Raw genomic sequence first — 26,371 nt, 5'->3', positions numbered from 1 at the left:
CTGGATATAGCTCCACTGGTGCTAAACTAATTTAAATCAGTAGAGTAATTGGACTCATACACTTAACACCTACTCTTCTGGTTCAGAAGTTTTCCTTCACCTGGCTTCTTATGAGCCTACAGAAATATTCTATTTATCCAAAGAGCCAGAGGATAGACTGTTAACACCACAAAGCCTTAAACACATTTGCTTGGAACTGAAGCTTTGCCCTTGAGAGCTGCCTGGCTCTAGCAGTGTGATCTTATGTTTCAAAATTGCCTGTGTAGCTTCTCAGATATATTAAATCAGAAAAGGGATTTCCCAGGGAAAGAAAAAAAAAATTTTAAAAAAAGAAAAGAAAGGGTTCTCAAAATGGTGAAGTATAAAATGACAAACTTCCAGGGTAGCTTTCAGCTCCCACATCTTGCTGCTGGGGTGTGGGAGCACTAACTTCCGTCTCAGTGGCAGTAAATAGCAGGCTCGCGGTACGCTGCTGTAAATCACTGCACACTCTTTGAATCGAAGGAACAAATGCTGATTTCTGATGAGTTCCTCCTGCTTTTCTGTAAAACCTCCTAGGGCATATGTTTCAAACGTGAAATCTGATTCTTGAACCCAATTTAGAAAATAACTACACCTGGTTTGATTTGCAAAGGTAGTGAGCATCTAGGACTGTTGGCAAACAAAACACACGGCCAGAACTTCAGCCAGCAAAAAATGCCATAGCTCGACTGACAGACCCACAGAAATCTGCAGAGCCTGCGGCTGCTGGAGGCTGTAGCTTACCTGACAGCTCCCTGACCTGGGACCACTGACTTCAGAGATCATGTCAGTGCTTACTTGCCCTTATTAGTTTTAATTGTCTTGTGAAATGAAAATTATTTGAACTGAAATAAGCATCTAATCCATGCCATTCCCTAAGCTGGTACAACCCACATTCATACTGAAAGGACGAGTTACTGATAATTCTTTGCCAGGCTTTAAAGACTGACCAGGCACTTTCATACATATAAGGCCTAATGCTCCTCTTATTTAAGTTGGTGCAAGGCAGATTTGGCTGCATTCAAAGGTGTTCAGTGTAAAGTGGGCATAGAGGGAGACTCTAGCTCTCCATCAGTCTGTACTTGTGCTTGTCGAGCTACTGAAGTCGGTGACAGAGGGAAAGTTTATGAGGAAAAAAAGCATAATTCATGATTAAACACAGTCCCTAACAACAAAGACCATAGTAAAACAGAGGCACCCTTGTAAAAACATCATCTGAGACAACGATTGCCTTTACATTCAGAGGCTGAGATCCTGGACAGTATGTGTCTGGTTGCCGCTGCAATCTGATAAGGAGCTAAACACCTAATAGCCTTTGTGAAGCTTGACCCTGATAAAACCATGGCCAACTTCAGTACGGAGTGGTGAGCTCTGAATAACTGTGACGAGCTTATAAACTGTTCCTCAGTTTTATGAGCAATACCTGAAAGTGGGTCAGAAAGGAGCAAAACACTTTTGAGGACTACGGTTGCAAAAAAAGTTGGACATAATCAAGCAGCAAGCAATAGATTTTAAGATAAAATTAAATTCTTGTTAAAAAAGCAGAGGGAGATTCAAGCAAAGCAGAAGCAAAGCTGTTTGAGCAAGAAATCAGGAGGAAATCAGACTGTGAAAAGCAAGCTTTTCTGATGCACTTTTTGTTTCCAGACTACCTGCTGAGCCCTGTCTATTTTGAGGTCCCATGGAGCAAAACAGGCAAGTTAAGCACATTCCTGGGTGCCTCCATCAGTCGAGGCCTCACGGCTGAGGCCTACTAATCATTACCTTATTTACACTGTTTTGATAATGAGCTGCATTTCACTCCTGGGACCAGAGGTTGTGTTTGGAAGCGTGTGTGATCATCTCGTGAGAGCTGCGAATCGAAGTAACCTCTGACATTTTGCAGAACCCTCAACTATTCAACGTTTGCTCCTACTGTGAAAATTACAGCTAATTAAATAGCTGGGCTTGATCCTGTGCAGTACTGTGCGCAGTCAGCACTCGATGCCTGTAATGCAAGTTGAAGGCCCTCGGCACGTTGCGGACCGAGGTCTTGCCTCTGACTCATTTGCACAGCTTCACTTCCCCAAACACGATTTTGGTATTTGAAAAGAATGGTATTCCTGTACAACATGTGTCTCAATTTGTAACGATATCCTCCCTGCAGCTGGCTTGCTTTTCCAAGTGTTTCTGAAACATTACTGTCTTAAATTCGAGCCAACCTACAACAAAGTGTCTAGAGAGAAAGAGGCTGAACTGTGTTTGTCAAGAGGACGCCTCTGCTCTCTCCTGCACTCCATCTTCCAGTCCCGGTTTAGGACTTTCAGGCTTTGTAATGCTATCATCTTCTATGGAAGCACACATTTAAAAAAAAACAAAAATAAAAAATAGGGGGTTTAGGGACTGGGTAGTGCGGAGTGAAATAACTATTGAGTTCTGACCTCTCTGGAAAGATCTGCATCCCATCATCGGCCAATTGATATTGAAACCTACAGTTAGAGCAATTTTTAGCTGTTTATTTGGAGCCCACGTGGTTAAATGTAAAACTTTCTGTTGCCTGCCTATGCTCCAAGTATTTATAAGCTTTCATGAACCACTTGTGCTGCCACTTCTAAGTTGCTTATCCAGAAGAGAGGAAAAAACTCCCTTTCCCACAAGAATTCCCCAACTGAGAGATGCTTGAACACTAGTATGAAAGAAAAGATACATGATGAGGTCACTGAAAATTTGAATTCTGATCCTACCTTTCAAAGTACAATTACAATGCCAGTTCAAGCATGTTTTGCTTGAAGCTGTTTACCGACTATTGCTGAACTGGTTATCTTGGTGGTAAAAATACTGTTCTTGTTTTCTTGGGGTTGATAGGGGAGGCAGGAAATAGAGAAAATCTAAAAGAACGGTTGGGTCCAACGCAGGTCGCTTAGGGGCCAGCAGTGCCAGGGGTAAGGGAGATGCCCTCAGGTGCCTGGTACTGCACCGAGGTCTATGCCTGGTCTCACCCGCTTGTTCCTTATGTGTTCTGGGTGGGTTTTTTCTCTCCCTTCCCCCACAGCACAGTGTACCTGACATTTTGGCCACTGAATTCAGCACACCCCTTTGGCTTTGGAAGAATCTGCATCTGCTCTTGCTTAGGCTGAAATGAACCAGGACGGGGGCTGTGAAAACCAAGGAGAAACCCCATGGGGACAGTGGCAAGCCCACAGCCCTGGAGGGTTACGGACGGAGGAGTTGTTTGGAGGAAAATGTTGATTGCTTCCTGATATGGGATGCTAAAACTTTTCACTAAAAAGTTTCAATGCTGCTTCTGAAAAAAAAAATTATTATTATTATTATTATCATCATCATCATCATCATCATCATCATCATCATCATCATCATCATCATTATTCATGGTGGTGTTGGTTTTGTTACTGCTATTATTTTGTGGTCCACAACAGCATTTCAGATGAAAAAGTCAGGCCCAGGCATAACCCAGGTGAGGAGGAGGACTCTCACAGGGAGGTACAGGCTGTTGCTCGGCAAGACCCCCATCCTCACCACTGGTCCTCCTCCAGAGTGCTACCCACAGTTAATCTGCCTTTTTGTGGCTTTTTATCTGGTTTTACTGGAGAGATCAGCTTGGAGAAGAAAATTGAGAAGCACCTCAGAATAGCCAAAAGCCTAGCGGTTTAAGCCCACAGGAGGCTGCTGAAATTCGAGTTGAAGTTTCTATTCTGATTCAGACAAAATTGGAGGCTTAAAGAAGGGTTATCACATCACAGTGGTTGCCTGTTTTCAGGAAGGGAGAGCAGAAACTGTCGGGATTTGGTTTTCTTTCTGTTTTAGTTTTTCTGTTTTGTTTTTTTGTTTGTTATTTTTTTGCAAAAAGGTCCTTGCAAAGTTTCAGCTTTATCCCAGCGCAGAATGGGAGAATTAGTTGAATATTTGGCTGGGTTTTTTTGAAGGAAAAACATATATTCTGCCACATCTGCACATGAAGCATCAGTGGGGCAAGGCGAACTATTTAGAGGTCTGCCCAATACACTGGTGCTGTGCTAACTGGAGGGCAATGGGCTGCCTTGCTATTGTGGAGATACACCTGGTTACCCCAGTGTAAAGCAGAATCTGTCCCAGGCAGGATCCGGGATGTGCCACAGCGGCCATGGCCAGAGACAGCTGAGATTACAAGTCCAGAGCCGTGGTGGCATTTTCCTCTTTCCATGACTTGCATATGTACCTTGAAATGGCCCAAAATGTACACCAGAGAGTCACTGTCATTGAAAGCCTGGAGAAAGATGGTGCCGTGGGACTGGGCAGGAGGGCCTGGTTGGCGTTGGTTTTGTCTTTAGTTCAGACTGAAAGTGAAGAGGAGTTTCATGAACTCACTGAGCAATTGTTCGAGAAAAAGTTAAACCGTAAGAAATTTCCTTGAAATGGTGAAAAATTATATGAAGAGAATATTTAGAGAGGTTCTGGGGAGACTGCTACTTTGAAAAGTAGCAAGTGGTAGAGGTGGGAAAGGAAGGATGACAGCAGCAGAGAAACCCGACAGCAGCACCAATGCTGAAATCTGGGGAGCTGAGCCCAAATGTTCATCTTAGCCTTCCGAGACTGGTCTCCTCTGTCTCCCTCCATGGCTGGTGGATAGAGAGGCTCTTCCCAGATGTGTTTCAGAGAACCTAACGCAATGCCTGCTCTGGAGCACCCTGGGCATGGGAAGGAGAATGAGGACACTGGTCCACCTGGATTAAAGTTTGTGAGCTGTTGCTTCTCCTCCGCCTGTAGCACAAGCAGAGGAAAGTAGAAAGCAGTGCGATTTGGTGGGGAGCTGCTTTCACAGAAAGCTTGACAGTGATGGGAACATGAGGAAATGGAAATTTAAAATGCTGTGGCATGGGTTCCTGGTGGCAGATGGTTTTTGCCCAGGAGAACCCAAACCCGGAGGGCAGAGGAGATGCTGTGTCCCCTGGGTCTGTGCAGATCAAGTTGCACGGTGAAGTTGCATTGCTGCTTTGTGGTAGAGGGGAGGATTTACAGCAGCTCAGGCCATTCTCCCCAAGTGTGTGGCTGCTCTCTGCTGAGTTTAGGGAATCCTGTTTCCACTGGCTATGAAGAAGAGCTGCATGCTTACCCAGGCCAAGACTGTACTCCTATTTTGGGGGGAGCACTGTCTTTATGGAGGTGTATAATGGAGGGAAGAAAATACTTTTCCCTTTGCCTTATGCCGTATCCCTACCATGGAGTTTGGGGCTGGAACAAAGCAGTCAAGAGCAGACTCTGCTGCTAGATACCTGGGTTTTGAATGATTGTCGCCAATTTTGAAAGAGGTAGAGAGGACTTCATTTCTGTCTTGGATCTCTGCAGTGAACTGACTGCCTAGTAAATCCAGGAGCATGGACCCCATATCTTCTTGGTGACTCTCAGGGTCTCTTCCACAGTGATGATTCCTTTGCTCCCTCTTTTTAAGAGGTGATTTTCCCTTGGGCCATCCTGGAGCATGAAGGAGAGTCTGGAACTGTATTTCCTTCATTTCCTTGCTACATAACTGGGCCATGGTGACATACATCCCTGTTCTTAACTTCACTAGCTAGTTTCTGAGCTCAGTTTAGCATACATTGAAGGAGTTTAGGGAGAGATGGTACTAAATGTACCAGCAAGGGGCCCAACGTAGATGTAAACTGGTGAAACTTTCTAAAAGGCTTTTCTAGGAATAGATGCAGGAAAGCAGGAGTCAGCACATAACAGACCTGCTGCTTTCTAGTTCATGTCTCTTCCTCAAGGTCCTTCCTTGACTACTGGATACAATTGCAAGCATGGCCTCTGCTGCATCCCTGCAATAATTCAGTCAGAGAGTGGGGGGTGACTAAGCTGTCCCTAACACTTCTTCTGCCTAGGCAGCAAAGGAGGGCAGATCCCAAGCCTCTTCCCCAATGCATTCCTTGAAGTCACAATGTCCGCTCAGATTACGGCTCACGTTTCAGTAGGCGGGAGAGCCTGAGTTGTATCTCTGACCCAAAGCTGAGAAGGATCCATAGCTTACAAGACCAGAGCAGAAGGCAAACACCACCTTCAAAACCAAGGGATGGTACTTAAGGACCCTTCTTGTTATCCCATTCGTGCTAAAGGCCTCCCCAGACTCTTGTAGTGTGGCATCCCTTCAGTTTGCTCATGGAAAGATGAATCATCAAGTATTCAAAGGGGAAGGTTTTAATGAAGAAGCTTGAACTGCTTTAAGAATTACTAAAAAAAAAAATTAAAAAAAAATTACAGAACTATTACAAGTAACAGATGATTCCAGAGTGTTTCCAGGGCTGAGCTTGCTCCCATGCTGGCTTTAGCTGCACTCTTGTGGTTTATCCTCAGAGCAGTTTCCCTGAGAAAATAATTGCAGTGCCTTTACTCTAGGGCCATGCATGTCCCAGATGAAGTAGGCCTCTTTTAGCACATCAGCATTCATTGTCCGGGTGAATTAAGTGCTGTGCTAAATGGTGGAAACTCTGCCATGCCAGCCCACATCAACAGTTGCCTCAGCCCTCCCCACCCAGTCACTAATTTTTTTCTGAACAATAAGATGTGAATCTGGAGACAGAAATGTTCAATGGGGCACAGAATGAGGGGGAAGCAACCATGGGAAAAAATGTGTGTGTCTGCATGCGTGCATGTGCCCAAAGCCATGTCAATGGCATGGCCCCTCCGAGGAGGTAGGACATGACTGGGGAGGGCAGTGGGTAGGAGCAGCTATTTCTGGCGGCTGTTACTGCCAGCCAGAGCCTGCTGCTAGCATGGCAACCTAAGGCAGAGCTGGGATCCGTGCTTGGGTATGGGGGGAGCAGGAGGAGGAAATGCCCCCGCAGCCGAGCTGCCCAGCTCCTCAGCATGGAGGGGCAGTGGGGCAAGGAGGCCTTCTACCAAATGGCTTCACCAAACAGGGCCAAGCTTCCCACCACACCAGTCCCCAGGGCTGCACAGGACGAAGGGCTGTAGGTCTGCAGCAGCACCTGGAAAGAGATAGCTAGCTGCGGAAAGGGAGGAGGGAAGCTCGCTGGGGAGGCTTTGCCCTAGTTGCCAAACTGTCTGGCCAAGCTCTAACACTGTGTTGTTTCGAGCAAGGATTTAAATCCTCACGAGTCAGGGCATAAACCGAAGAGGAAGCTCTGCACTGGTGCAGCCTGTTCCGTAGTTGCCCATTGCTCAGGTTATGACTAACAGCCACAGAGAGCATCCACGCAGCTCTCACCTGCTGTTCAGAGAAGCACTGCCTTGCTATCTGAGCCCACACAGGTGGACCTCCAAGGCATCTGCCTGAGCTGGGTCATCATACAGTTGAGTTTTTCTCCTTTTGCCCTGCTGCATTGATAGTGGGGCAGAAATGAGCCTTCCTACTTACTGTCTTTTCTGTCTTCTTTTCCATGCTGCCTCCTGGGGTTGGAACTACAGCCTATCTCTGACTTTTAGGTGGTCTTCCACCCCGGGATCAGCCCAAACCTGCTTAGCTTTGGAAAGCAGGCAAAACCCAGCATGCTCACCTCAGTGCAACTCCCATAAGCTCAACCCCATGGCTTTATGCTTACCAAAATTATTCTTCCGTGGCTGATGCAATTTTTCTGTGTGATCAGCAATATTTGATGTGTGTTGAGGGCAGGTTCAGCTGGGGTGAAGAGCATATGTTGCTCCCCTAAAAAGTAATTTGTTTTGGGGGGAGATATAAATAGATTACTTTATTGTGCTGGTCATGCACGCTGGTGTTGGCACGAGGTGTGTAACGTCTAACTGTGAAGTGGTGATGACTAGTGTGTTCTCGTTTCTTTATAAAACTTTGCATGCTATGCCTGATACGGATTTTTATTCTGTCACTTGATAGCTACAAAGATGCATTCATCAACCTCAATGACTGCCATATGAGCCAACCAACAGAGAAGGTCCTTCTCTCCGATCTGCACACTCTGTTACACTGAGTCTGTTGGCAGGAGGGGACTTACAAAGCTAGCTGACTGCTCCTGCCAGAAAGCATCAAGAGCTAGGGAACTTCTTCATGCCCTCCCTCCCAAATCACTTCCATCAATCTGTGCTATGCCATGCCACTTGAGACTGATTAGTGAGGGATGGAAATTTGTTTCTGTTGACATATGGAAAGAGAGGAGCAGGCAAAATACCTGAAGTGCAGAGTGAAGTTTCATACACACGTTACAGATTTTAATTTCTCTGCTTCCCTTTTTAGTTAATCTCAGAGCAAGATTTCGAGCCAAAAAGTGACAGAAAGCAGTCGTGTACTTTATGGGGAGTACTTTCTAGGTGGATACATCCCAGTTCTCAGTCTAGTTCTTGTCCACAGCTCTCTGTACACCCAAAACTTCTCATCCTGCTGGGCACATTGCCTGAAAGCCCAAATGTTACTCCTTAACCTAGATATAGTGGTCTCCATGCTCTGGGAGTTTGTGCTGGTCAACGTATTCAATGTGCCTTCCAGTCTCTGCTTTGAGAAGGGTGGAGGTTTGGCAGGGGGATACGAGCACAGTGACGTGAGTGATCGCAGAGGAGCCAGTGTGAAGGGGAGATTGTGGAGCATACTAAGGAAAATGTGACCCAGCACCAAAATTAAGGCAAATAAGTACTTCAGAGTTTCAGTCCGAATCGTTAGGGGACAGCAGATCCCATCCAAGGAGACAGAGTCCAAAGCACACTGCGTAGAGAGAGAGGACAGTCCCTGCTAGGCAGCCTATATGGTCAACTGACAAGGGAAGCAGAAGCACATGAGGCCATGGTGTATCACCCAGTACCCCCTAGATCAACTAGGGCATCAGGAGCTTATAACCACTGGAGTGGTGTTAGTTGCATTACATTGATGAGAAGGTGATCTGGGTTTTCAAAACTGCGATTCCAAAGATTTTCGTGACCTTGGCCTTCACCACTGGCAAAGTTCACCTTATTGTAGGGGAGCTATAATGCAGCTTTCTGAAGGCCTCAAAATCAATAAAGCTGTGTTTGCTTCAGTATTGTTCACCCAGTCAAAGCACCTGTGGGCTTCAGAAGGGCTTGTCTGAATAAGTCCTGTGGGATGCATTCCTTTTGTGTCCTAAAAAATGAGAAAAGAAAGAAGACAAAAGCACTCAGTACATCTGGTCAGACAGCAGGAGAAAAATGCACCTGGAAATGAGGACCAGGATAGAAAAAGGGAACAACTGGAAAGTTAAATTCTTTGCCTAATTCTCTGAGCTGCTCTAGCAGGATCTTGAAAGTTTTGTTCTCATCTCATACATGGTCCATGGAAACATATGCGTTCAACACTGAAAATACCAGATCTTAGTAGCAGTTTACCTCAGTGCAAGTAATGCCTAGTTCTGCTCTGGGCCCTAAAATGCCTTTATTTGAGTTCTATTTGTCATGCTACACAGTGTCAGTTACCGTGCTCTGCTGATTGTAACCTCCTGGCACTATAGCTGCTGTGGTGGTCGTACAAGACTTGTTGCAGACCATCCCAAGAGAGGGCCGAGGAGGTTGAGGGGAACTCCACCCCGACCTCCCTCATTGCAGCTCGGTTTTGCTGTGTTGAGCATACATCTCTCCTTTGTATGACTACGGATTTGAGGAAGGGCCAAGAGGGGCATCTTCAGTTTGCTTGCACAGCACAGATAGTACCTACAGAGTTAGCTCTGTTAGTGGGAGAGGCATATTTACGTGAGAGTGGAGCTGTCTCCAGGTACTGTCCCAATTTCTCTGTGAGACCGATGAGCCCTCTGGAGCTGCACACCAGCCCGTGCAGTGAGGTGTGTCTGGGGAGCCCCAGCACATGCGGTGTTCCCCATCCTATCCCCATCCCAGGTGTTGAGGGGTTGTGGTCCAAATGCTTCTCCTTCTCTGACTCCACTTTCCCGCCTGTGCTGTGCGGAGAGTGGTACATCCCAGCTCTGTAAAGCACACTGAGATCAAGGGGTGAAGGGTACTGTGTAATTGCAAAGTATCATTATTCACCCATGCTCTTGTAGGATGAAAGGCGCTCTATGAAACCCAGAGAATGAACTATTAATATATCAGTTTCCAGCTTTTTATCGGAGGAATTGCTCCACCTTCCTTTCCAGCGACCTCGGAGGCTGCATGCACCGACAGCCCATGCGGCACCAAGATCAGCTGAGGCTGAAGCAGTGGGCTTGTGCCTCTGCCCAACCTCTCGTCCTGACCACCTCTCCTTCTCTGCTTCACAGGAACGCTTGCTGACAGGGTACCTTGCATGGAGAAAGGGAGCAGAGCAAACCACGTCACTCCACCGAATGACACCAGCTGGTCCGCTCACCACCCCCTCTGGCTGGAAGTCCAGCAAAGAAAGCAGCTTCCCGTCACGAAGCCCCTCCGAGGAAGCCTCGGTCCCAAGGGTGCCTTTGACCCAGAAGACAGCACATCATGGACCCACACCGTGTGCTCAGCATTCCTGCGACCACCCCTCTTCTCCTCCAAGGAACGCTTTTTCCTCTTGGCTTCTTGCTGGGGGGGATTTTTCACCCTGGTTTCAAAAACCACACGGACCAACATAGGTACTTTTCCCTCTCTGACTTCAATGTTCAGATATTTGAGGAGACTGGACAATGATACGGATTTTTTTTTTTTCCTTCGAAAAACTGCTGTGGTTTTGCTGCTACACTAAGAATCGTGATTTGCATTGTATGGTTTTGGACCTATTCAAGTTTTGATGGGGGAAAGGGGTAATACTGGAGTAGCAACGCTTCAGAGTCATCTCTGTCCTACCCATGATGCACTTTTAAATGAAGAGTTAGAATATTTTATTGGCTAATATACTTTCCTTGTTATTTTTACAAAGGCCACCTTTATCCTTTCTAATGCCATATTTTCAGTGTTACACTTTTATGGCTTTTAATTTTTGATTTGACAGATGTAAGAAGCAGCATGAATAGTTTATACTGTGGTTTTTCAGAGACTGAATGCCAAGAGAACTCAGTAAATGTTTATTCTTCTCAGCTTTCTCTTTAAATTCCCCTAAATAGCGCCCCATTTGGGAACAGAGCAAGAGTGTTGAACTAAAGACCAAAATTCCCTCAAGGTGTAAAGTAATCCGAGGGGAATATTTGCTGGGCGTCACGAAAGACTTGGATGAAATTTCAACCCTGATGGTTTTCAGTGATCCAGGAAGGCAGTGAGACAATCTCTCCATATGCATAGCCCTTTCATGATAATTAGAATGGTATGGACAAACCAATGAAAACAAGGGTAAAGTGAGAAAGATCCCCCATGATTCTGTTTCACTGTTTGCTTTCTCCTGTCATGGTTAAGAGAAATGTGCAATTCGATCCTCAATCAGTGGGTGGAGGATAACAGGGTAGAATTTACTTGTGTGCACTTGTACAGTTGTAGCCAAGAGTCCAAAAGTACACTAGAGCATGTTATACTGGCACTGAATTGGTAAGAGAGTTGTGGAGTATCCCATTCTGACAAATACAAAAAAAAAAAGAAAAGAAAAAAAAAAAAAAAAAAACAAAAAACCCCCACAAAAACCCCACAAAAAAAAAAATCAAAAACAAACAAAAAGAACTTAAAAAAAAATTCAGATCACCTTGTGATTCAGTGTAACTGTTTACTAACTCGAATAAAGCAATTGTTCACTCTCGAGTGTTCAGAGTACACCTTTTCTATAAGGCTGCTGCAGGGAGGTGAGGAGCAGTGGGCAGGAGCAGTGTCTCCGACGGTGTCAGCGGTGTTGGGAGCAGGGTAGCAGAGTCAGTTGAACCAGAGCCTTGTAGTGATGGTGCACTATGAGCACTATGTATATACTGTATTTCTATATTTTCCTTTGTACAGATTCACTTAAGTCAAGCTACTGTTTTACAGGTGCTCCTTATTTATTAGAGCTGTGAAAGCTTGGAAAACACACCGGGCGAGTAAGCTCGCTTTTTAAAAAAAAAAAAACTAAAAAAAAAACAAAAAAAAGAAAAGAGGGGGAAATCCAACAACTCCTGAGTCTAGGGAGAGAGCTCAAAGAGATACTGATGAAACATCTTCACGAGAGCAAGAATCTGCAGCACCCTCAGTGTGCTCTGCCTTCCTTTTGGTCTTGCAACGCTTTTCTCTCTCCCTGACTCGTGTCAGATTTGTTAAAACAAAATAAATCTCCAAGAAAAAAAAATGCACTTCAATGTGCTGTTGTTTTATTATTTTTTTTTTTCCTTTTTGTGCATGCGGCTATTCATTCCTCTGCCTGCCTGGTCACAGATCAAAGAAAACTCAGTCGGAAGTCTCAGCAAAATATGTGTAAGTGTTCTTGGAGGCTGTATCTACGTCCCTTCCATTTTCGCTCCTCCCTCGTCACCTCTCATTTTCTGCAGTGTTTAAGGCATGGGGAAGAAAAAACCCCACGCAGTTAGCACAGTGCAGAGTCAGGTCCTGATCTTAGAGAAGAGCCCCAGGTGGATGCACTGGCTGCAGCTTCATTCACTTCAAGGGGATCCGTGCAAGCACCGTTTGCTGGTGCTGCATTTGGGGACGGGCACCGAGCGTGTTCTCCCTGTCCTTTTGTGAGGACGGGGTTTTTCTGTCTGTGAACTCCCCCTGAAATCAAGCCTAGGTTCTTCAAAGCACCAAACTCCTCCCAAATGCCCCCAAAACTCGGCAACGTATTTGCAGGCCCTGAGCTACCTCGCGCAACAGCGTTTGCTTCCCAGCTCTTGGCCAGCGCTGCTGATGGAGGGGGTTGAAATGTCCGGTGAGCTCTGTGACTAGCTGACTGATTTCATTAACCAGCCGTGTAAGGCAAGCAACAACAGCATAAGCGTGCCTGCTTGGAAGGGCACATAGAGCAAAGCTGGTCTCCCTAGCAAACAGCTTGCTGCATCTCTATTTATTCATCTGAACTTGGCTGTAAAATGAAGGCCGTGTGTATTGATTTTGCTTTTGTCAGTGGTCCAGAATTGTTAGCACACATTTTCACTCTTCTGAAAAACAACAGACTCTTTAAGAGAAATCTTTCTGTCTTGTGAACTGCTTTTTCCAGAAATGGAATCAGCTTGTCAAAAAGCATCAGGACAGCAGAGGTAGGGGAAGCCATCTAGACTGGAGCTGGCTTCACGCGTTTCCAATGATCACAAAGTTACCTTAGCTTTCCTGAAAATTTGCCCACCTTACACTTTCTTAACAACTTACCCCAAAATTCAGAATCTGAACAACTGCTTTGGACAGTTGCATCAGTTCATTGTTTTCTATTTAAAAAATATCTACAGCTGCATATCTGGGGAGAAATCTCGAAGTACACATAAACCTTCAGCAAAATGTAGACCAAATGGTACAATACATTATGCAAAAGAAACCTGCTTTATTTTTGAGGCCAAATCCATCCCTCGCACGGCGCCAACAAAATGAACGGAATTACACAAAGGATGTACGAAGGTCCTTCGCAATTAACGGGAACCCAGCAAAGCCTTGCAGAACGGGGCTCGCTCGCTGCTGACATTATTTATTGCACGCTAAGACCTGATCGTCGAGCCAAGCTCTTTCCTGGATTGCTCACCATCAAGGGGCCAAAGAAAATCCCGATGCACTGGGAGATACAGGGGAAGGTTCCTGCATGCAACAGCGACCACTCCAGCTCTTGCACACGCGCAGTCCCAAGATGCAGAGACTCTCTTCACGAGCAGAGAGAGGCAGCTTTGCCTCGGGTCTCCAAGCAGCCGGCCCAGTGTGCATCCCTTCACACTGCCGGGGCAGGGGGGGAGTTGGCTGTGATTGAGCCGCATGGGTCCTGCTGCTGGCACTGAATTCTTGCTGTCAGCGAGAATTTTGCCCTTGCGATAAGAAGGGGGTCTGCGTGCCGCAAACACTCTGCATTAATTACCTCCTGTGTTGTCTTAGATGATTTTGAGGGCTTTATTTTTTTCAGAGCTACTACACACGTCAGTATTTGAGTGGCCTGATTCTGTGAATAAGAAGGTCCCTCAAAATGAAAACATTTTGTGCTTATTCCGTGCTAAATGATAGAAATAAATTTGCTTTGTTGAAATAAGCGCCATGCGCCAAATTTGCAAGGATGCTTATCCAAGTGAGATATCCCATTCTGAGGTCCATATTTGGACACCCAAATCAACACTCACCCAAACACATGCATGAGGCATTTCGGTGCCATTTGGAGTGTCCATATATAGAACTGGATGCCCTAACTTCATTGCCTTTGTTTTAAAAATAGGCCTGGAATATGTAAAGGCATCATTTAATAACAACTATGACAAACATTCTGCGCTCAAAGAACAAATTTGCCGGTGCTGGTACAGGTTGATTCCCCTGGAATGGCTCTGGATTTACAGAGGTGTAACTCAGAGGCCCCTCAAGCTGCTTTGCCTTCCACTCCCACCCAAAGCTGACTTGATGTTTGGGATCTGTGAGTATGGGAAGGTGGTACTCGGGCAGTATCCGCTTGCACGCGTGCAGCAGAGGGAGAGAGAGTCGGGAATTGAGTTGAACCTGCTTCGCATTGAACATAACTGCTCAAATGTCTTGAAATGGGTAGAACAGGTTTACGCAGGCTTGCACACATTTTACTTGTCATTTATGAGGTACTGGGCTAAGAAATGCAATGCTACCTTGAGCACCCCTGGAATATTTTCCACAAAGCATAGGATGCACCAGCAAGACACACAGAGCTGTGAAAAATACAGCAGAACAGCAGCTCTGGCTGTTTTCTTCCAGTGACAGTGGGAGCAGGGCCCCTTGGAGGTGCGATGGACGCTGGCTGCAGGGTGCTGCTGCAGCTCCGAGGGAGACAGGCTGTCTGATGCAGGGGTGCTCCTCAGCCTGCCATGTTGGCCAGTCAAGACCTGTTGGGACTTGAACTTCTCTGACCCAGCCACAAGGCAAAAAAAAAGACTAACTTAGGCCACTGACTGTCTCTTTTCTTGAAGATGTTCTGCAGCGTCTGAAACATCACCTATCTACTGGAGCAGGTGAGCGTCCCAGCCACTCCACCCGCTGCTCTACTGAAACAGCTTTCCAAGGACACAGAAAACACGGAGAGGCAGCCAGGTGCACTGACCAGGACCTTTCCTGACAAGCGATGCAAGCCTCTAAAAGCTGTGTGTCCCTACATCGAACGCCCAGGCACCTGGCTGCCACAGGAGAAGGGGCAGTTCGCCTGCGCCTCGCACGTGGGGCTCGTTGGCCCCCGGGCAGCCCATGCTGCCCAGACTGGGGAGGAAAGCTTGGTTACTGTTAGCTGGTAAGATAGCTGAAGACAGAGATGTGTTGCGATTCCCACCCCACAGCAGGGCTACTTCTTCTTTGAAGGATCTTGCTGCACCGATGTAGTTGAAATAAAAAGGCTTGAGGCAGAAGTAACGCTGCCTTCTTCTCCAGAAATGTGTTGCGGTCAGGGGGCTCGCCCAGGTGCCAGGAAACCCAGGTGCACTCCCCTTCTCCAGCTGATGGAATCAAGCCCACACAGGCTGACACAGAACAAGGTGCTGAGAGAGGCTCTCATTGCTTCCCGTGTCCCGGGCCAGGACTGATGAGGTGTAACCTCCCCCGGTCTGCCCACCGGGACACAGCTATGCCAGGAAGGGCAGAAGAGGTGCTCTTCAACGCTCATGGAACAGGCGCGAACCCAGCACCCACAGGGCTGGGAGGAGGGAGCACAGCCCTCAAGTTAGCCTTCGAGGCTTTCTCCTGGGACAAGGACACCTGCGTCTGCTCCCAAGATGGCTGCAGAGTTGCTGCAGGAGGTACTGACCCATTACGGAGGAGCCCATCTCGTAAGCAAGAGATGGCCACAGAGGTCTCGGGGACCACAGTGCAGTTGGCATCACCCGATCGGCTTTCAGGCAGGGGAGCGAGCTGGGCTGGCAGGGCTGCACCGGCAGGCCTTCACTGGGCAACGCCGGGTCTTCGTGTCCCCTGCCCTCTCCTTCTGGAGCACCTCGGAGACGTGGCTGCCAGTCCTCACCGAGGGAGACCGATTTATCGCCTCCCGGTTGCTAGTGCAGTCTGTGGCACGACAGGCACCACCACAAACGTGATGTTCAGGGTGGGGGACACGGCTCGGGAGCAGCCGGCTGCTCAGCTCCCAGCTATCCTTCCGAGGCAAGAGAGGTGCAGCGAGGTGATTTATGGGCAGGGTCAGGTAGGGGAGCCGACACGAACAGGTCAGAGAGGCCGGGTGCCAGCCCGCAGGCTGACCGCCGGTCGGCATCCAGGGAACGGGGCGGGAAAGCGGGGGAGCGTGAGGCGAATTCCTTAATAACGCGAATTATAAAATCATTTCCTGTGTTAGGGGTTAGGAAAGAGAGTGAAGGACCCGGAGATCTTCCAAACAGAAAACAGCTTTTGTTAAGGCTTTTGGCCTAAGGAGTTTGGGGGGGAGAGGGGGGTAGGAAGGGAAAGTGCTGGCACATTTTTGGCTGGAAGCCTCAGACAACATATTTTTTATTCTAGTCTTTATTTTTCAAAATAAAATCATGGCAAGGCAGCAACAAAGAGGGGAGAAGAGGGTGAAATTAGGGGGAACAGTACCCAAGTATTTCTCCCTTCTTTCTGTCCCTGCCATTGAACACACAGGGTCTCCTTTATTATATACAGTAGCGGGATTAAGCCAGCGGCCCGAAGGCTAGGAATGCAACAAGATACTTTTATACTTATTGATCCCTTTTTTTTTTTTTTCCAGGGGGATTGTTTTCATGAAAGTTTAATTCACCTTTTTTTAGCTTTTGAGTCTAACTGCTACACATTTTATCCCGCTTCTTTGTGAAATGCTAAATCCATCGGTAGGTTTTAGTTTTCCTGGTGTAACTTTTCAGAAACTGTATATCTGCATAGCAACCCCACTGCAGGCAGCTTATGTCACGGTATCGCATGTCAGAAAGATGAAAAGAACTCCAAATCTGAGCTGCTCCACAAACTTATGTCCCCCATTCTCGGACATATATCTCCTGTACTTAATATAAGTGTCAGGAAGGCAATTTCAAGGCGAGAGAGGTGCAAAGTTTTATCTTGGAGATGACAAAAAAAAAAAAAAAAAAAAAAAGACACACGACCTCTGTTCAGCCTTGTGCGGACAATCAAACGAGAAACAAAGATTGTCTTTTTCCTCCTCTCCCCACTCCCCCCACTGGCCCCCACCTCCCCGTGTCCCTGTTGTCTGCTTCCAACTGCAACTTGAGCCTGGATCCCGAGCCCGGTGTCCAGATTAGAGATTGTTGACTCAGATTTAGTGGTGAAACTTGAGCCAGGCCCTGTTGATGGCATAGCCTTGAAGGAGCAGGTTTACTTCAAGCCAAGAGAGATATTACATGTCAGACGAGAGCCTGCCTTTTCTTTATCACAAACTTCCTGATTTTCCTCTGTTTTAATAGTGTGTGTGTCCCCCCCCTGCCATGAGCCCCCTTTCAATTCCTTCTACAGGGTGTCATAAATCAGGAAATTAGCAAGTGTGTAGCTGCCCTTTGCCACAGGCAGAGACAATGAGCTTGCTGTGTTTTTAACCAGTGGGTAGCACTTAACATAATCAATGGAGAGCTACGTGCAGAAAGGATGAAAAATTGGGTCTTGGTCTGACCACTTACAGGGTATTTCTCATCACCCAGGCAAGCTGCTTTTATGAGAATATGACATGCCCTGGAAGCTTGCTCTCCATTTTGCAGGAGAGTCATTAAAAGAAATCATTACATGTTTTTTTTTGTTCCTTGGCACACATGCTGCTTTTCCTTGGCTTCTGATTTCATCCATCTTTCAGGCGCTTCGTGCCTTTAGTAATTTATGTGCAAGATTTTTCCAAACCTCCAAATGTTTTTCCATTTGGCAAACTGTGTCCCGAAGCCTCCACAGAATGTAACTGTAGAGTTTTCTTGTACTTCAAAACATGAGCCCTGTTAACACAAAGATGCATCTAACACTTGTAATCCTGTACATAAAAGCTATAAATTAATACAAGACAATCAAAGACATCATTCCTTCGTGCAAGTCTTTAGCAGCCTTGCTGCTGTAACCCCTTACTTGAAACACAAAAGGAGAATTTCTCTACGAGCTTTGTTGTTTTTTTTAACTATAGTTTTTGGAAGCTTTACGGTACCATATGGAGAACTATTTTATTCTGCTGCTGGTAGCTTTCTCAATACTGGCTATAAATTAGATAATTTTCCTTGTGTCTGATAGCCACACGCTATCAGTCAGACACATGGGCTCTCACAGGAAAATCCAGGAGAATTCGACAGAAAGCGATAACCTTCCCACCATATAGAATTTACTGGAAAATTTTATTCCCACTTGAAGACTTACAATGGTTGATTAAAAAAAAATATCGTGTTTTTCACCCTCCATTAAGTTCACGCGTTTGTAGACTGATTTTTACAGAAGTCTCCTCACCTTGCTCCTGTCCAGCCCCGGTTCTCCTGAGAGGGACACGTGCTGGCGGATACCCCGGCTGGGCTTTTCAAGGGCTCCCAAGGGGGTCAGGCACTCGTATGCATTTTGGGAAGATTTGAGGGGGTCACCAGATGAGCACGGGCTCCAGAAGAAGTGGGGTTGCTGTGAGTTGCAATCGGGGCTGCTGTGGCTTTCTTCAGGAATGCAAACCCAAGAGGAGATTCATGAAACGTTTTTTGTAACGCAGCCCAGTGAGTGACATCCCCAATGGCAGGGTATCTTTGGCCATCCACGCTCATGGGAAATCACCAGCCATCAAGGAACAGCAACAGTATCTTTGGTTGTATTTGTTTATTTTCAAAACCCCTAAGTAGTTTACAAGGTTGCACTATAAAACACTTGCATTTGTTGGAAGTCCCAACTGGACTCAGTTCCTGAACAAAACGTCTGTTTTGCCAGCAGAAGTGGGTCCAGATCAGGCCTAATGTATTGTTTACATGTAGTTGTGCTCCATCACTCCTTGTCGGCACGTGCTGCCCTGCTCGCCCTGGAAATAAAAGCTCCGTGAGACTATAGAATAACTGGCAGGCTATGTCGCTTCGACAGTTCTTCACCCAAACTCCTGCATCTAAACTGAATTTACATGGAAAGAACTACACGTTTCACTTAAGAAAGGCCAGATCTGCTGTCAGCTAGTGCAAATCCATCGACTGCTTCAGAATCAGTCCTGATCTGCCCTGGCACAGGAGAGAGGCGAATCAGAGCAGTGGCGGGGACTTTGTTTTTAGAGAAATTAGGTTGAACGCTGAGAGCTTTGACAGTCCAGTCCTGCCTTCATTTCCATCTGTGTGAATCCAAAGTAACTAGAGGGAGCGGTCAGCAAAATTCTTCCAGTCGACATTGCTGTGATGGAGAGCAGAGTCAGTCTCCTATACGTTGTTCCTCAGCCTCCCGAACTATGGTGACATTTCTCCGAGACGCACATGACATCCGCATTAATAGCAGAAGGCGTCATTGTGATCTGGGCTGTTACAGCAAATTGATTGCTATTATACCACTTAAAAATAAACTATTCCCCGACTAAATCAAATTAAGGGTACTCTATCAGTGTAGGCATGAGGCACATTTTTTTTTTCTCATAATTTACTTCCTCTTAAGTGACTCTAGACTTTTGTGTATCTTATTGGGTTGATAAAGTAACGCGCTCAATAGTCAATACACATTAAAGAATGGTATCTAGCCGTTGAGGGGGAGAATGTGTGGGAAACGTCAAGGACACCGGGAGCGCAAGCGTGCGCTTCGCCTGGGCTATTAAGCTGCAGCGTTTTCCCATTTCCACAGCTCTTTTTATTTTTCAACCTAGTTTTTATTTTCGACCGGCTGAGCGCTTTCCCTGCTCTCCCAAACTCCTCCGCGTGGCATCCAGTCCGCTCTTCCAGAACCGATCGGCTCGTACAGCAGGCCGCCACCCCTGCTGACACCAGCCAGCAAGCCGACCGTAGCCCCAGCAGATGCTGGCGGTTTGCAGGCCAAACGAGAGCCCTGCGGACCGGCCAAACGCCGGCACCACAGATGTGGAACCTGGCCGCTCGACGCGAGCAGAGCAAAGCCCCGTCCTGCCCAGCCGGGCTGGGACTTCCAGAGGAGCAGAAGGTCTGAGAGACTAATTAGCCCGCGGAGCCAACACGCTGGCCTGCGCTCCATCATCCCGGCGGGCGCAAAGCCCTTCAACGAAACGCCGCAGGAGTGAAGTCAGGCGAGGCCCCTCCGTAGCGTCACCTCTGAGCCTGGCAGCCACCCGAGCTCACGCTGTCCCCCGAAACGTGCCAGCCGGCTGCGCCAGGCTCTGCCCCTCGCCCCAGCTGGGCCGGGGGCGGCCGGCCGGACTCCTGACCGCAGCCCGAAGAGCGGGGAGGGGGGCTGCCGCTACAAGCGCGACGCCACGTTTTCCCTCTTTAATTACGGATGCTTCTGGTGGAAAACGAGAAGAAAGACCTGCAGCTCCCAGCGGGGCATACGAGGCCTGCCCGGCCCTGCCCGCCCCGCCCGCGGCCCGTCCCGCCCGCACTGCGGCGCCACCTGGCGGCGCCGCGGGCTCCGGGCGGGAGGGCTGCCCCGGGGAGGGCAGGCGCGGGCAGGCGGCAGGCCCGGGGGGAGCCCCGCTCCCAGACCGCCGCCGCCGCCGCCGCCCTCGTCCTCAGCCGGCCGAAACAAAGCCGCCGCCGCCGGCGCCTTTCGCTGCCCGCCGCCCGGCGCGGACATGCGGTCCGGCAGCCACAAGGTGTCAGCCGCGGGCCGGGCAGGTGGCCGCCGCCCGCCGCGCCTGACGGCGGCTCCGCGGGGCGCGCAGTCGGGCCCCTCACGGCCGTGCCGGACCGGGCTTCCCGCGGCGGGGCGCGGGGTCTGCCGGCTGCCGCAGGGCTGCAGGCCGTCGGCGCCCCTTCTTGCCGCCGAAGGCCCGCGGGGAGGGAGGGAGAGCGGGCGGGTCGCAGCCGTGCCGCGCCCCCTCGGGGGCCGGGGCGGGGAGAAAATGGCCGCCGCGGAGCTGCGGCACGGCCGGAGCTCGCCATGGAGCAGCAGATAAATAGGGAGCGGCACCTCTCCCAGCCCCTGCTCTCGGGGAGCTCGTAAGCCCCCTCAGACGCTGGCCGTGGGTGCTGTGCTGGGCCCTCAGGGGCCTGTGGGTGTTCAGAGCGCTGGGCTCGGGGTAGATCCATCAGAGCTGCCAGAGGACCTACTCGCATGGAAGGGCTTGAGGCTCCCTCCTTGTGCCAGGGTCTTTCGTACAGGTTTCAAGGGACCCGAGGGCGTGTGATGTAGGGGCAGAAATGCTGCTGCCAATCTCTGGGACCGGCGCTGCCACGTTTTGAAAACGGCAGCGTGGGATCGCCGTGTGCAGTGGCCCTGTTTGACGCCATTACACCAGCTTTTGTGGGGCCGCAGGGTTTTGCGCGGGTGGGTGTCCCACAGGGCTGCTCTGGTGGCACACTGGATCTCCAGATGAATGAGCTCGCCGAGGTCTCTGCGGCGCGATGCCTCTCATTCATGGGGGCAATCCTGCAGGCGTCTGTCCTCCAGGCCGTGATCCCCGCTGGGAAGCCAGCACACGGGGTCCGACAGCTCCAGCTAACCCGGAATCGGTGTGCTGGTGGACTTTGCTAACATGATCCAGCAGTTCTTTGTGAAAATTGAGTGGCTCCGTTGTAGACCAGCACGCATCATGTTTAAAATAAGTCCCCTTTTATTGGTAAGAGACAGGAAACAACAGAATGATTCACTTATTCCTAAAGTATGTGCTTAACTCATGGAAATAAATTAAGAAGCTTTTTTTTTTTTTTTCCCTTCTGCTGTGTGTGTAGTTATTTATGATGTCTAGTGAGGAGCCAGGTCCCAGAGCAGTGTTCCTCGTTCTCTAGGTAAAGTGTAGGAAACTGATTTCTCAACTGTTCTTCATTATGAACTCTGGAGTTCATTGTAGATTGATGTTTACCTCTGCTGTGAGTAAACCTGTGGCAGCCCCTGCGTGGGACTGCGAATGACTAAACGATGCCTCAGAAAATGCTTTGTCTGCACCAAGAAATGCAGACCCTGGAAAGGAAAGCAGAGTGCGTTTTAACAGCAGCGGTCCCAGTCCAGGAGATTTTATCTGATCCGAAGAATCCTTTGCATGTGATGATTTCTTGGATTAGGTCTGTTAATTCCACATAATGTCAAGATGATCTCTCCACAGTTCTCCTTTTTGTCTTGTGCTTGTAGAGCAGAGGGTGAAGGCTTCTTCCCCTGGGTATGGTCTGTTACTGCTAGAGAGCTGCGATGGTGCTTTTGGCAGAGGAGGCCCCATTGCAGTTAACAGTAAGATTTCCAGGAGTTTCAGCTGACCCTGGATCACACTTTTATGTAACTGCTTTTATACTCTATTCTTTAAAGTATTTATGCACAAAGAGTGCCTCACTGAAGAAGTGAATCAAAAAGGCATATGCAGATTTCCTAGAGATTATATTCCATAGAAACAAAAACAAAAGCAAAGGAACTGTATAAATGTGCATTCTTCTAGCATGGCCTGAATCGGGCGGTGTGTGCGAGACACCACAATCCTTAAGAGAGAGACAAATATAACAAATTTTGCTTTAGGATCATAATTAACCTAAACTGGGTGTAGAAGACATCTTGAAAGATAAAAATAAACTCAGAACGAGTATTTCTTAATGTCCAGACAGTTATTATTTCAAATGTGAATGGAGAAAGCCAGTTCTTTCCGCAGCTCTAATAAAATCACTAAGGGAGCATGGATATTTAACCAGTAGGTCCTACATACTTCTTTGGGACTTTGTCTTTAAAAATTGCTGTAAGTTTCCGTATCTTTAGCTGTACTCCTGCTTTAAATTTCTATGACATGAAATCCATTTTTTTATGATTAATTAACTTTCCTGTTAATTCATTAATTAACTAAATACCAACAACCATCATCTCTGAGAGAGAAAAAAAAAAGTTGATTCATGAAATGGGATTCCCAATAGGTCAAATGGAACACTTCTGCACCTTTTTTCTTCAGGAATCCTTTCCAAAAAAGTACGAGGAATATTAAGGGTGAAGAGCAGCGAAGCTATTTCTTTGAAAGACTGTTTTCTTGCAGATCTCACCCTGATCTCCTGTCCTGCCTGTGTCCTTTACAGTCCTGTTTGCTTCATGGCTTTCCCCACGTTTTTCTGAATATGGGGAGAAAGAGTCTTGCTCTGGGGGCTACACTGGTGAAAATAATATCATTGCCACGTACATAAAGGTGCATGCATCCTTATGGACATTTCTAGGGCAGGCTTCATCCCATACAGAAGAAGAAACCCTTCCTCAGCAGCAGTGGATAGCTTCAGAGTGCTGGAACAGAGCAGAGCTAATGAATTGTCTGTTAATGCCCCATCCATGCTTATGACAGTTAGTGAAGACACCAGTGACAAGGTAATTTTTAATAGGATGAACGGTGTGTCAGCATACTAATAGGGCGCTGAAAGGAGTGGTTTCCAGGGGAGTCACCTCATTGCTCGAGTGAGAGAGGGCACTATTCCCTCCGGCCCTTTCTTCAGAGTTCCCAAGGGCTGTCACCTATAATGATCCAAATCCCACAGCCTCTTCTGAACTACTACTTAATTGGGAAAGTGCTTCCGAGCGAAAAGAGTCAATCCTTCAAGCCACCGAGCTTCCCAAACCTCAGCTGAGCTTAACTTAAGCCCTGCTGGGTTTGGTTAGACTTGGAGGGTTCAGCTGGTTGATGGTTAATTATTTGTGTTGCCTAAATAGCCCCTACCAGTGACTAAGCCCCTTAGGGTCACAGACTGTCTAAAGAGTAGGAAAAAGCAATCCTAGCACCAAATCGCTCATTGGCACAGCGAGATATTTATATATAAAATAAATGGCACCCCCTACATACAGACTGGCAAGGGAATACCAGGGAACAACAAGTGCACACTGTCGCTGCGCTAGACCTTAATGCCTGAACGTAACAAAAATGGTTGGAAGCATGAACAGGCTTCCATGCGGAGGGAGAGGTAGAGGATGCAGCTTTGGATATCTAACAGGATGGAAGCTCGGAATAATGGCACGGTAGGGGGTGGATAAAATATTGCTACTTACCCCTCACAATACAGAAAGAAACTTAAAAATCAGTACAAGGATTTTTTTAGCATTACGTATTAACCTGAAGATACCATTGCCACAGGACTTTGGGGCCTGAGGAATTTTTAAAAGGATGACAGATGTTTACAGAAGGAAGAACATTCAGAGTTACGTTTTCCAGAGCACAAGCCAGCTGTTAGCTGATAGTGACTGGCAAAACATCTGGATGTATTCATGGTCTTTGCATCTTCTTCTGGTACTCCCATTGAGTGCTGGTCTGAGGGACGTTACGGACTGAAACGGACTTGGAGCTTCTAGGCAATTCTGCTGTGGGTAGGGCGACCACTACACGAGTCCAAACCAGATCAATTCAATCCTTTGACTGTACAGTGGTAATCACTGAAAATATTTACACTCAGTTTTTGGCATTTTGTGAGACATGCACTTTTTTTAACCCATCAGTGCAGTAAATGCAGGACATGAGAAAGAATGGTACTGGCACAATTATTCCCTTGTGTGACAGTAAAACCATCGTATCTTATCTGCTGGCAGTAAATGTATCAAGGATTGCTCTGCAGAAAAATGTTGTCTGCTGTAGATCACTGGTTTAATAATGAAAAAGAAATCCACTGAACTCTTGGTTTGGAAAAGTGAGGAAGTTTCAGTGCAAATGTGCCTGAAATACACTGAGAAAAATGTGTCCTTGTCAGATTTCTTCCAAAGAAACCTTGCAGTCTTCACTTTTGTGAAGAACCCCAGCAAAATCAATGGAACTATTCACTGTTAAAGCTTATTAATGTGAGAGCACGTTTACTTTACGGAACCAGCTGCAAGAGTCCTCTCTTACTAACCAAAGATTTATCTACCTGGCAAAGACGTATTGCTCTAAAGCTAAGGTTGAAACATGTGCATATCTGTATATCCCTGTAATTGCAGTACGCATCCTTTCAATTGCTTCATCTGTCTAGGTACTCTGAGTGGCCTGATAGCTGTATGTCAGAGAGATGTTGTGAGCTGATCCTTTAAGAGCCTTTGCGCTTCAATGTAATGTTTTCCAGGCACATGCCGTCGCTGATATTCCTGGTTTTAATATTAGTATCATCCTGGTCACAGGTAGGGTTGTTAAACAGTAGCCAGTCAGCCTTTTACAAATGATAACTGCTGGTTATTATTATTTTAAATTTCCCTCTGACCTCTGCCAGCAGCCCCAGCTGCTTGTTCCTAACCCCTCCTGGAAGCTTTTAGCTCTGACTTTGACTAGCTCTGCAAGAATTGCTGTTGCTGTTTGGTTCATCCTGGGGGAGGAAGGGATTTGGAGGAGAAGGAGAGGCAGAAACAAGCAGTGAAGAGGGGGAGGCAGCAGCCTTGTGTCAACCAGCTTCGACAGAACAGAATCTTTCTCCGCCAGTGGTAGACTTGCTGTTAGAGGATCCTTTACCTGTTCTTTTCCATGCCTCGGTTACATCGGATGTAAAATCAGCTGTTTGTGTGGCAACCCTCTAGCTGCAGGGCCAGAAACCTGCTTCTTTTAAGGGGAGAGGAGGAACAACACACAAACGATCATTGTTTTTTACTACTTTCTTCCAAATCAATGATCAGTTGCATTTACAGAGCAAAATTAGCAGCTGTCGCTACAAGTCTGACTCACTCCTGATGGATAGACAACAAAAAATCTGTGTATATAAACATAGATCTATACTCATCTGTTTATAGAGGTGCAAGAGTTATACAGATATGCAGGTAATACAGGTACATGCACATAAGAAAATGTAAGCAAGACAGCAAACAGCCTCAGACCTCAGTGGTCCTCAGGGGCCCAAAGGACAGTATTTCCTCCTGCTCTGCCTCTCCTGAACAGGGTCTGGGACAGCATGCATAGTTCCCAGTCCAGTGACAAGAGGGTAGCTTGCCAACTACCTGATTTCAACCAGCCAGACCCTTTTTGTCCCAGAAAGCTGGCACAAAATTTCATGTTCTGATGGTGGGAAGACCAGAAATGAGCAGTTGTGGCTGCTTAGCCCTCGTTCAACTCAGGACTGTGCTAACCTACCCTGGCTTTGCAATGGCATCCCCTGTAGCTGTGACACTGGGGGTCTCCTGCAGCAGTCCCTGAAAACTGGCAGCGGGGCCCTGTGCAATGCGTGGGTAGAGAAGAGACCCCAGGAGAGGAAAGGGTGCTCGGCATATTCGTGGGATGGCTGCCGAAGCCCCTCACTTGGGCGTGCTGGTGACAGAGGTCTTTCGCCTCTCAGGCACATCAGCAGCAGGGAAGTGTGATATTTCTCTTCAGAATCAGCCTTCAGGCCTCTCCTGAAGTTAGGCACATTGTAAGACAATTAGATGCATAATAAGAAAGTAATGAGGAAAGCCCTTTCATTTGAAACCTTGAAGCTGAGCAGCGCTGAAATGCTGTGAAAGTCTGGACCCAAAATTAAAGATTTTA

General features: G+C 47.5%; 1 protein-coding gene across 2 annotated transcripts in view; it reads left to right on the top strand.

The window, feature by feature from the left end:
- The window catches only part of SOBP (sine oculis binding protein homolog), a 118,291-nt gene extending 108,024 nt beyond the window's left edge, over positions 1-10,267 (top strand). For both annotated transcript variants that reach the window (XM_075414274.1, XM_075414273.1), the window contains one exon: positions 10,179-10,267. The gene's annotated coding sequence lies outside the window, so the exon portion shown is untranslated. The remainder of the gene's footprint in view (positions 1-10,178) is intronic.
- The last annotated feature ends 16,104 nt before the right edge of the window (positions 10,268-26,371 follow it).

This window comes from Opisthocomus hoazin, chromosome 2 (assembly GCF_030867145.1).
Source record: "Opisthocomus hoazin isolate bOpiHoa1 chromosome 2, bOpiHoa1.hap1, whole genome shotgun sequence".
Classification (NCBI taxonomy): Eukaryota; Metazoa; Chordata; class Aves; order Opisthocomiformes; family Opisthocomidae; genus Opisthocomus; species Opisthocomus hoazin.
The sequence above is the reverse complement of the archived record's forward strand: the minus strand, read 5'-3'. Positions and strand labels throughout refer to the sequence as shown.